Here is a 9,663-nt window from a genome sequence, read left to right on the forward strand (position 1 = left end):
ACCAATGTTACTTGAAGTACAGAGTGATACTGCGACGCCGGAGTGACGAGCTGCTGAAACATTTCGCGAGTGCGTTCATCTCACGCCTCACTTTTTAGCGTCGGCTGAACATATACTGCGAAGCCGGAGTGACGAGCTGGCTAAAACATTGCGCGAGTGAGTTCATCTTACGCCTCATTTTTAGCGTCGGTTCAACTTGAATCGTCGGTTAGCGTTCATTCTCCGATTTTCTTACCGTGGTGCGGGCGCTTCTGTTCCCCAGTCGCCAGTTCTATACGGACACGTTTCGACACAAGAGGTAGGTCAAGTATCTGGAATGTGCATGCACGTTTTCCGCATTTCAGAATTATACTTATCGAGCCTATTTCTCCCAGACTTGTTGGGCAGTGCTCCGTCGGCGTGTATTTTTAATTGGTGTGGTGTTGCTGGAGCAGGAAGCGGTCAATCGAGTATAAAACTGCGGTGCACTGCTGTGTGAAAAGCATTGACACGCAATGTCTGAATCCGTAGGATACGGCAGTGGTGGGCTAATCAGGAGCCAATCTTCACTCATTTAATTCTTCGCAGGACGTTCCGAAACTCGGAAAAACCATGGAAGCCCTCACCAACTCGGCAATGAAGAGCCAATACACAAGCAAGGACAGACATGGGAGCCCTGCAACAGTGGACGACGCATTGGGTTCGTGTGATATTTTCGCTACGCATTGCATGATTTACTTAGTGTGGGCCTTCCAGCATTCCTGTTTCGATGGGTTAGGGTTCATGTTTGCGGCACTACCACTTCAAAGACGATGATGACATTGCCTGCAGTAGGTGCGCCGTCATGCCGCCGCTGTAGCTCATCGGTTATGGAACTCGGCTGCTGACTCGAAAGACGTGAGTTCGATCCCGGCCGCGGAGGTCGATTTTCAATGGCGGCGAAATTGTAGAGGTCCATGTCGTGTGCGATGCCAGTGCTCGTTAAGGGACCCCAGGTGGTCGGTACTTCCGGAGCCCTTTGCTGCATCCGCGCGTCGCGGTCTGCACATGCGTTCCGTGGAACACAACTGTGCGTTCTGTGCGACGCCGGTTGAAACTTGCATTTCAGGCCGCGTTGCTTTTGGCGTTCGATGCAACCTCCTCCCCCTTGCCCGTGCTTATAAAAAGGCCGTGAACGTAGCGTTTGGCATTCGTTAGTAATAGTAGCAGCAAGCGGTTTTATTAAAAATAATCAAGAGGAAGAAAACATTTTTGCTAGCCTCGGCATCTGTCATCGATACTGAAGCACCTGAGCTGGGGCAGCGGAAATAAGGATCGCAGCCAGAAAGGAGAAATGAATGCTTCCCGGACAGCCGTGATCGTATATTCGTTAGTGCGTTGCGTTCTGGCCGTAATAGAAAATTAGTTTTTGGGGAAAGGAAACGGTATCTGTCTCGCATCTCGGTGGACACCTGAACCGCGCCGTAGGGGAGGGATAAAAGAGCGACTAAGAGATGTCGGGAAGAGGTGCCGTAGTAGACGGCTTCGGAATAATTCCGACCACCTGGGCATCTTTAACGTGCGCTGACATCGCACAGCACACGGGCGCGTTTGCGTTTCGCCTCCATCGAAACGCGGCCGCCTCGGTCGGGTTCGAACCCTGAAACTCCGAATCAATAGCCGAGCGCCCTAACCACTGAGCCACCGCGGCGGGTCCCGAGCATTTCACAAAACGAATTTGAAAAATTCGCCTCTGTGGAAATTCGCATTTTGGAGAAATTCGCTTTTTGTAGCTCCGCGCTACAAAAAAAAAAATCTTCCACGGTGGACCCCTACTGGTCCAGGAGTCCATGGGCTTGTGCTTCACATAAAGCCCTTTCTACCAGCCATTTCTAGCTGGCGGGCTGAGCTGTCCGTAAAGCAGCCCCAGGAAGAATGAGTGGGATTGTGGAGGGGGGTTACTGCCTGTGGGGAAGGACATTCCAAAAGGTAGTGGAAATGTGAGGATCTGGGCACGCCACAGGTGTTGCAATGAGGAGGAAAGGTGGAGTTAAAGCATGAGAGACGGAAGGGTGAAATAACGCAGTCCGTCTGTAATTATCGCCATGTGGTGCTGGATAAGGGCGACAAGTTACTGTGGGTTGGTGGTAATGTGATGCGGCTGAGTTTGTAGAATGTGGTGATTTGATGGTATGTATAAAGAACCGATGGGGCCTCTTGCGCAGGGTTGGGTTCCTGATCGTCCGGGGTTCGGGAGGAGAGTTCTGGGGCTAGCGCATGAACGCGCTCATTATCGGGGATCGAGGCATGCCCAGGGATCCACGACAGAGTAACCGTTCGGTTGAGAGAGGTGGCTGTGGCAAAAATACGCTGTGTGGCCTTCGTCGCCACGCCCTTTAGGTAGTGGCGGTATGCGGCCTGGGAATCTGCAAATTTCGGTTGTTTTTTGTCAATGGTGTAGTGGACCAGCGCAAGTGCGATGGGGGCTCCTTCCGCCTCTGCAGGCGAATTAGTTCGGATAGTGGCGGCGGCCCCCCTCTGCCGTCTTCATAGGGTGCGACTGCCGTGAAAAATCCTACTTTAGAATTTTCTACTGCGTCGACATAAATGATATCGGAGTGGTTGCTTTACCTTTTAGTGTAATAGCTCGCTCGAGCCTGCCGCCTACCCTGCATGATGGAGGCTAGCGCTCGTATTGCGCTGTAGGCGCTTCTGATATATGTAATCCTGCGTGCGCAGAGAAATCATGTAAGGTGGAGGACTTGTTGGGGTGGGAATGGGTGGATTGAGACGGAGCTGCAGCAGTAGGCGTTGTCCTGTTTCCGTGCGACTCAGACCGTTGGCGTTCATTGTGTGTGCCTTTGACAGCGTTCTAAACTCCGATGATTTTGAGGAAAGGAAGGCGGATAACTGGCTCCCTGGGGAAGTGTACGCCTCAATCGCGCTTTGAAGTATACGTGGTGGTGGTAAGAAAGATGTGAGCTGCATGCATTAGCGCTGACAACATTGTGACAGACACAAGTCAGTGCAGAAATAGGTCGCAGCCTTAATTCACTGGGTAACCAACCTCTCGCGATTAACCATTAATTTAAATGCCATGGTGGCAGGGCGAATAGTAGTAGCAGCAGCGCTTTATTAAAAAATAATAAAAAGGAAGGAAAAGATTTTTGCTAACCCCGGCATCTGCCATCGATACTGAAGCACCTGAGCTGAGGGAGCGGAAATAAAGGATAGCAGACAGAATGGAGAAATGAAATGAAAGAGGTGAGAGGACAGGAAGAGAGGGTAGGGGGAGATGTAATATACACTAAATATTTACACAATAAAAAATTTGTAGAGGTTGCGCTCGTGATTAGTTCATGATGAAGCAATAAAAACACACGCGCACAGCAATATATTGCTGCAGCGGGGCGTCGAGTTGTTAATCGTCCAAGGTAGCACTCGCAGAGCGATCGGTCACTGCGCGTAATTATGTGGCGGAGAGCAGACGGGACGTCAAGCCCGTGTGTTCGAAGAATGCACAGAGGCTCACCAAGGTTCACTAATAGGTGTGCGGACTGCCCTGCGGACACAATAGCGTCTTGAGGGAGTCTGGTAGTTTGCCCAGCGCCATAAAGGCCGCAAGCATATCGCGACGAGCATCGGCGTACAGCACGGTGAAGGAGCAGGTGTTCCAGTGTTTCCACTGCACCGCATCCGTCAAACACATCACTCGTCGCGATTCCGTGACGCTCCCGTCGTTCCCCGGGCCACACGCAGCCAATGAGCGCGCGGAGGATCATTACACGTTGCGACCGCGTAAGTGCGCGACAGCCGGTGATACTGTCGATGCGCTCACCTCCTGCGATGCGTGGGTCGGGGTGCTGCTTTCGGAGATGGTCGTGGATGACCGCACGCACGCCCTCCAGCGCAAGGGGCAGATCGCTGGCAGGTAGTTGGTGTGCAGCTGTCGCGAGGTAGTCAGCTTCTTCGTTGCCGGCGATGCCGCAGTGCCCGGGCACCCACTGTGCACGCACCGCACATCCTCTCTGCGCGAGGCGCTCGATGCGCGAGCGAATGTACCGCACTAGTGGGGTACCGCGACCGTTGGACTGCAGGCGGCTGAGGGTGGCGCGAGAATTTTTTTTTGAGGAAATGAATTGCGCAGTAACTGTCTGACTTCTTGGTGGACGTCTTATTCGCGACGAGAGAGAAGGGGAGATGGTGCGAGTTAAAGAGGTTCCGTAGTGGTGTGCTGGAGAATAATTTGGACTAATTCAATATGTTTAATGTGCACTGATATCGTACAGAATATGGGCGTGTGAGGGCAGCAGTTTGGACAGCCGTCGCCGTAGCTCAGTTGGTAAGAGCACCGGACGCAATATTCTGAGATCGTGGGTTCGGTTCCCACCGGCGGCATGGTTGTTTTTACTGCTGCTTTATAGGTAATCTTCTTTAGGCGATAGATTAATCGAAGTATTATTATCCCACTGATCAGCACTACACATTTAAGAGAAAACAACTAAACATTCCCCTATGCACCTTGGTTTCGGTGACTGTTAGCTCCCTTCATATGTTTATCAAAATGAGCCCCTCATTTCCTTAACTTTGTCTGCTAATAGCTTAACGAGGGTCTCGGTTCTGGCAGTCTTGATGCCATAGGTAGCATAAGAGGGCTCTCGCACAGTTTCCGCCCTCGCCGTTAGATGACGTTCCACGTCACACTGGCGGTAATACAGGACGTGCTACGTCCGCCGCTGTGGACTAGGGTGGCGCTGGTGAACACTCTCAAGGTTCGCTTACACCCCATAAACATAAATACCCACGAGAGCAACAGATTGGGCGGCCGTCGCCGTAGCTCAGTTGATAGAGCACCGGACGCGATATTCGGAGGTCGTGGGTTCGGATCCCACCGGCGGCATAGTTGTTTTTTCTGCTGCTTTATAAGTAATTTTCTTTGAGCGATAGATTAATCGAAGTATTATTATCCAACTGATCAGCACGACACATTAAAAAAACAACTAAACATTCCCCTATGCACCTTGGTTTCGGTGACTGTTGGCTTCCTTAATATGATTGTCAAAACGAGCCCCTCACTTCATTTGCCTTGTGTGCTGATAATATATATATATATATATATATATATATATATATATATATATATATATATAGCGGAGCTCTGCACAACGCCGTCCCTCATAGCCTGCGTAGCTTTGGGACGGTGAAAAACCCGTAAACCGTAAACCATATATAGCATGCGTTTTAAATTTTAGCTTGTTTCGTTGTTGCTTTAGGTTTCTGTTCGTTTGATACGTTGTTTCGTCGCCCCATTCTTATTTTCACAGATCTGATAACTGCCCATCCAGTGGATATGATGCTTATTACATGTCTTTGTGCCTACTTTCGTTAGATCGCTCTTTTCTTGACTGCCATTTTTTCAGCGATGTGTGCATTTACTAGTCGCATTTTATGCGAAGTTAAGGCACACATGAGTTTGGGACAGTGTCCTTTTATATTGCAATCTGCTTAGATCGGAACAGAAAAATTGTAGTAAAGTGCCATGTCTTCACATCATTCCGCGTGTATTGCAGTTGCTGAGGCGAAATATCATAGAAAACGTTTAAACCCTTTGAATTGTTTCGGAGCGGTCTTTTTAAGTAGGCACGCATTGTACCTCGATGATTATGCACACTACAAAAATTCTGCTTTTGATTGGAAGTATGCGTGTAGACGCTGATAATAGTCTGGGCACTAGGTGACGTGGGGAGCGCCCTATCAGTATGAACTTGCCTTGAAAGAGGAAGTGAAATTTAAGTCTTAAAATAATTGCATTCGATCATCAGGCAAGGCATACTTGAACGGTTGCTTGCCAACATTGCGGAAGGAGAAGTTAAAAAAAATGATATTAATGGTAATATTCTACGTCTTTTAACCGCAGGAGCAATGCGCAAACCTGCGGATGGTTCCACGAGTGCATTTGCTGGTTCAGGGCCGGACAAGGACGGGCATGGCAGGGAAGCGAATGTAGCCAACGAAGACCGCAGTTCATTGTCGACAGGAATGGGCCAGACATCTCCTGAGAAGCGGAGCACATTTGGGAAACGACGGTTGTTCCAATGCCGTTTCTGCTCTTACAGTTCTCCCTTCTCTTCCAATCTTACCGCGCATGTGCGAACTCACACTGGCGAAAAGCCCATGAAATGTGCTTACTGCCCGCAGGCGTTTGCAAGGAGCTCTGATCGCCAGAGACATATGCGCCTCCACACAGGAGAAAAACCGTATAAGTGTGACGTGTGCGAGTATGCATCTTTGCGCTCAGACACATTGGCTCTGCACAAAAGCAGACGACACAGTGGTCACTAAATTTTTACTCTTGCTACTGCTCACACGGAGGTGCAAAGTGAGGCGAGACGTAGATTATGCGGACACGTGCATGGTTAACCCGTTGAGTATGATTAAAGTACACAGGCACGCTTTTCATCCTTCCCTCGGCGCGTTACATCTTCTAAGGCTTTTCAAATAATCAGCACTGATGTCCTTCACGGTTCCCGCGGTAGTTCTGTCCGTCGGCTCGCGCACACAGTTGAAATCAACCAAAAATAACGCAGCTCGGCTACATTCAAGGTACTTAACAAATTCGTCAAAAATTTCCTCCGTTTCTCTTGTTTTCATGGGTCATAAGGAGTGAGTACCTTCATATAAAGTTGTTCGTATATGAAGCCACACACAACGAATCGCCGGAAGACCCTTCTGGTTAGCATCCCTGCCTTTTCTCTCTCTCTCTCCATGACCACGTCTTTCCTCAGAAAAAGACAACACCCCTGCCGACCTAACGGTCGCCTGGCTTTCACTTATATTGAAGCGCGTTCGAAAAAGAAATGTCACATTGTATGTTTGTTACGTATTCTCTACCTTCGTTTCTTGAATGTATTGCACTGAATGTGTTGTTGCTGTGTTGCACTGCAATTCGTCATGGATCACCAACTACCCGGCACTATCACCTTACTGAATTTCATCTCTTGTACATCGGGCCCTTTCAACTGTTTGTCACTGGATCCCATGCCACTGATAAAGCGCTTCTGTGCCAACCTGTCTCTGTTTTCTTTTTTTGCTGTGTGTTGCACTGGAATTCGTCATGGAATACCAACTAGCCCGCACAATCACCTTGCTTAAGGTAAATCGGTGTTCAAGAACGCGTCTTAGCAGTTCCACCGAGAGCAGGCTGCGCTTCATCGTGCCTTCCCTGATAAGGCGAGATTGGAACATAGAGACGAGATTTATAGGTGAAAATATAGACTGAGCACTGCATGTCGGTGTATATATGCTGCACTTTAATTTTTGGATGCATCGTTTGTGCTGCATACATTTCAAAATCATGATTGACGTTGAGTGCCCTGTGACGCGTGCCTTTTCTGCTGCGTTGCGCAAAATGGCCGAAAACGCTCACGTCTAGCAACTTTCATCGCGGGAGTGAACATACAAGGAGTGAACATCCCTCCTTGTTGTTCTCCTACACAAGCGTTGGCGCGTCATACCCGCTGCGGTGGCTCAGTGGTTAGCGCGCTCGGCTACTGATCCGGAGTTTCCGGGTTCGAACGGCTGCGTTTTTATGGAGGCAAAACGCTAAGGCGCCCGTGTGCTGTGCGATGTCAGTGCTCGTTAAAGATCCCCAGGTGGTCGAAATTATTCCGGAGCCCTCCACTACGGCACCTCTTTCTTCCTTTCTTCTTTCACTTCCTCCTCTATCCCTCCCCTTACGGCGTGGTTCAGGTGTCCGCCGATATATCAGATACTGCGCCGTTTCCTTTCCTCAAAAACCAATTATTATTATTATTATTATTATTATTATTATTATTATTGGCGCGTCAGAAATAGTGCAATCCGAACGCGTCAGTTGGCGTCATCCGTAAGAAATAATGATTTATCATCACAAAAACAAAAGAACAAATGCAGGCTTTCGAGAAGAATGTAGATACTTAATAGCGCGTTGAATTTGATACCGCCTTCTTGTGGATTTGGCCACGCAGTCATCACGCGATCAAGAGGGCGTTGAGTTGTTTGATTCCTGCTGGACGACGTAGAACAGTTGCATCTCCCACCGCGACGTGTCGTTCCTCGGCAGACTGGAGTCATTAGGCATGGACGCAAAACCGTTCACTTCGACGAGACTTGAACTGGCCACAGTCAGAGGCGCAGGTCCGTGTTCTAGCTGGGGCGCTTCGTACGCTACCGCAGTCATGAAAGGGAAGCAGGCAGTGAAGGCCACCATGATGAGCGCAGTGGAAACCGCCAGCGCGAAGCACTCGGCTTTGCGGAGGCGGTCGAGTACTGGCATATCACGCTCCCCATTGCCTTCTCTAAGAGGGGGCGTCCACGACGATGTGCTGTCTGACACGTGACCTCCTGCGCTCTTTGGATCGCTGGAAGCTCGAGGCACTGAGGAGCCACTTGCAGCGAATCGGGTTTCCATCCGGTAATGTCGGTGGGGATAGGCTTCTCTCAAGTATCTATCGCGTCGGTGACGAAGTGAAGCTGGGAGCCCGGAGGAGTGGCAGCCTAAAAAGAGACTAGCAGCTGCAGCGACCGGCAGCAGCTTGTTGCTCTTCTGCTTCTTCTTCGGTGGTAGACCCACGAGAATAACCTCATGTGCCGCTGTCTTCGTCGTCTGCTACAGACAGACGTTTTTTAGTGAATAGCACTTATACCTGCCATTCCCAGCCTTTCAGTCGTGTGTTATTTTGTTCCCAAGCACAGACAAACATGGGAGCCTTGCAACACTGGACGATGCATTGGGTTCGTGTGATTATTTCTCTACGTACCGAGTGATTTACCTATTGCGGCCTTCCAGCATTCCTGTTTCGATGGGTTAGGGTTCATGTTTGCGGAACTGCTACTTCAAACAAGATGATGACATTGCCTTCAGTAGATGCGCGGTCATGCCGCCGCTGTAGCTCATCGGTTATTGAACTCGGCTGCTGACTGGAAAGACGTGAGTTCGATCCCGACCGCGGAGGTCGATTTTCAATGGCGGCGGAATTGTAGAAGTCCATGTCGTGTGAGATGCCAGTGCTCGTTAAAGAACCCCAGGTGGTCGATACTTCCGGAGCCCCTTGCTGCATCCGCGCATCGCGGTCTGCACACGCGTTCCGTGGAACGCAACTGTGCGTTCTATGCGACGCCGGTTGCAACTCTTGCGTTTCAGGCCGCGTTGCTTTTGGCGTTCGGTGCAACCTCCTCCCCCTCGCCCGTGCTTATAGAAAGGCCGTGAACATAGCGTTTGGCATTCATTAGTAATAGTAGTAGTAAGTGGTTTCATTAAAACAATAATAAAAAGGAAAGAAAAGATTTTGCTAGCCCCGGCATCTGCCAGAGATACTGAAGAACCTGAGCTGAAGCAGCGGAAATAAGAATCGCAGCCAGAATGAAGCAATGAATCCCTCCCGAACAGCCGTGATCGTATATTGGTTAGTACCTTTAGTCAAGACGTCAATGCATGCGGCGAACGCACTTGCTCGTGAATTTACCATTAATTCTTCCAATGGCTCCATTCCGATGGTCGGCCACGCCAAAGTCGACGGTGAAGTCTGCAGGGGGTTTATTGCTGTCCATGAGCAAGAAACTTCTATCACCCTGAAATGTAGTGTCCAGTGGCGGGAAGGAGAGATAGCCTTCATCCGCAAGCTGGGGAGGACGAGGATTGCCCGGCGCCTTGTAGGCCGCAAGCAT

The 9,663-nt window shown here is 49.8% G+C and overlaps 1 long non-coding RNA gene and 1 other non-coding gene across 2 annotated transcripts; both read left to right on the forward strand.

The window, feature by feature from the left end:
- The first annotated feature begins 213 nt into the window (after positions 1-213).
- Positions 214-6,992, forward strand: LOC144107816 (uncharacterized). The gene is made up of 3 exons (XR_013309399.1): positions 214-298; positions 568-679; positions 5,876-6,992. It is a non-coding gene; the product is annotated as an uncharacterized LOC144107816 (long non-coding RNA).
- Positions 4,283-4,356, forward strand: TRNAL-CAA (transfer RNA leucine (anticodon CAA)). The gene has a single exon. It is a non-coding gene; the product is annotated as a tRNA-Leu (tRNA).
- Positions 6,993-9,663: the final 2,671 nt, after the last annotated feature.

Source organism: Amblyomma americanum, chromosome 10 (assembly GCF_052857255.1).
Source record: "Amblyomma americanum isolate KBUSLIRL-KWMA chromosome 10, ASM5285725v1, whole genome shotgun sequence".
NCBI classification, from domain to species: Eukaryota; Metazoa; Arthropoda; class Arachnida; order Ixodida; family Ixodidae; genus Amblyomma; species Amblyomma americanum.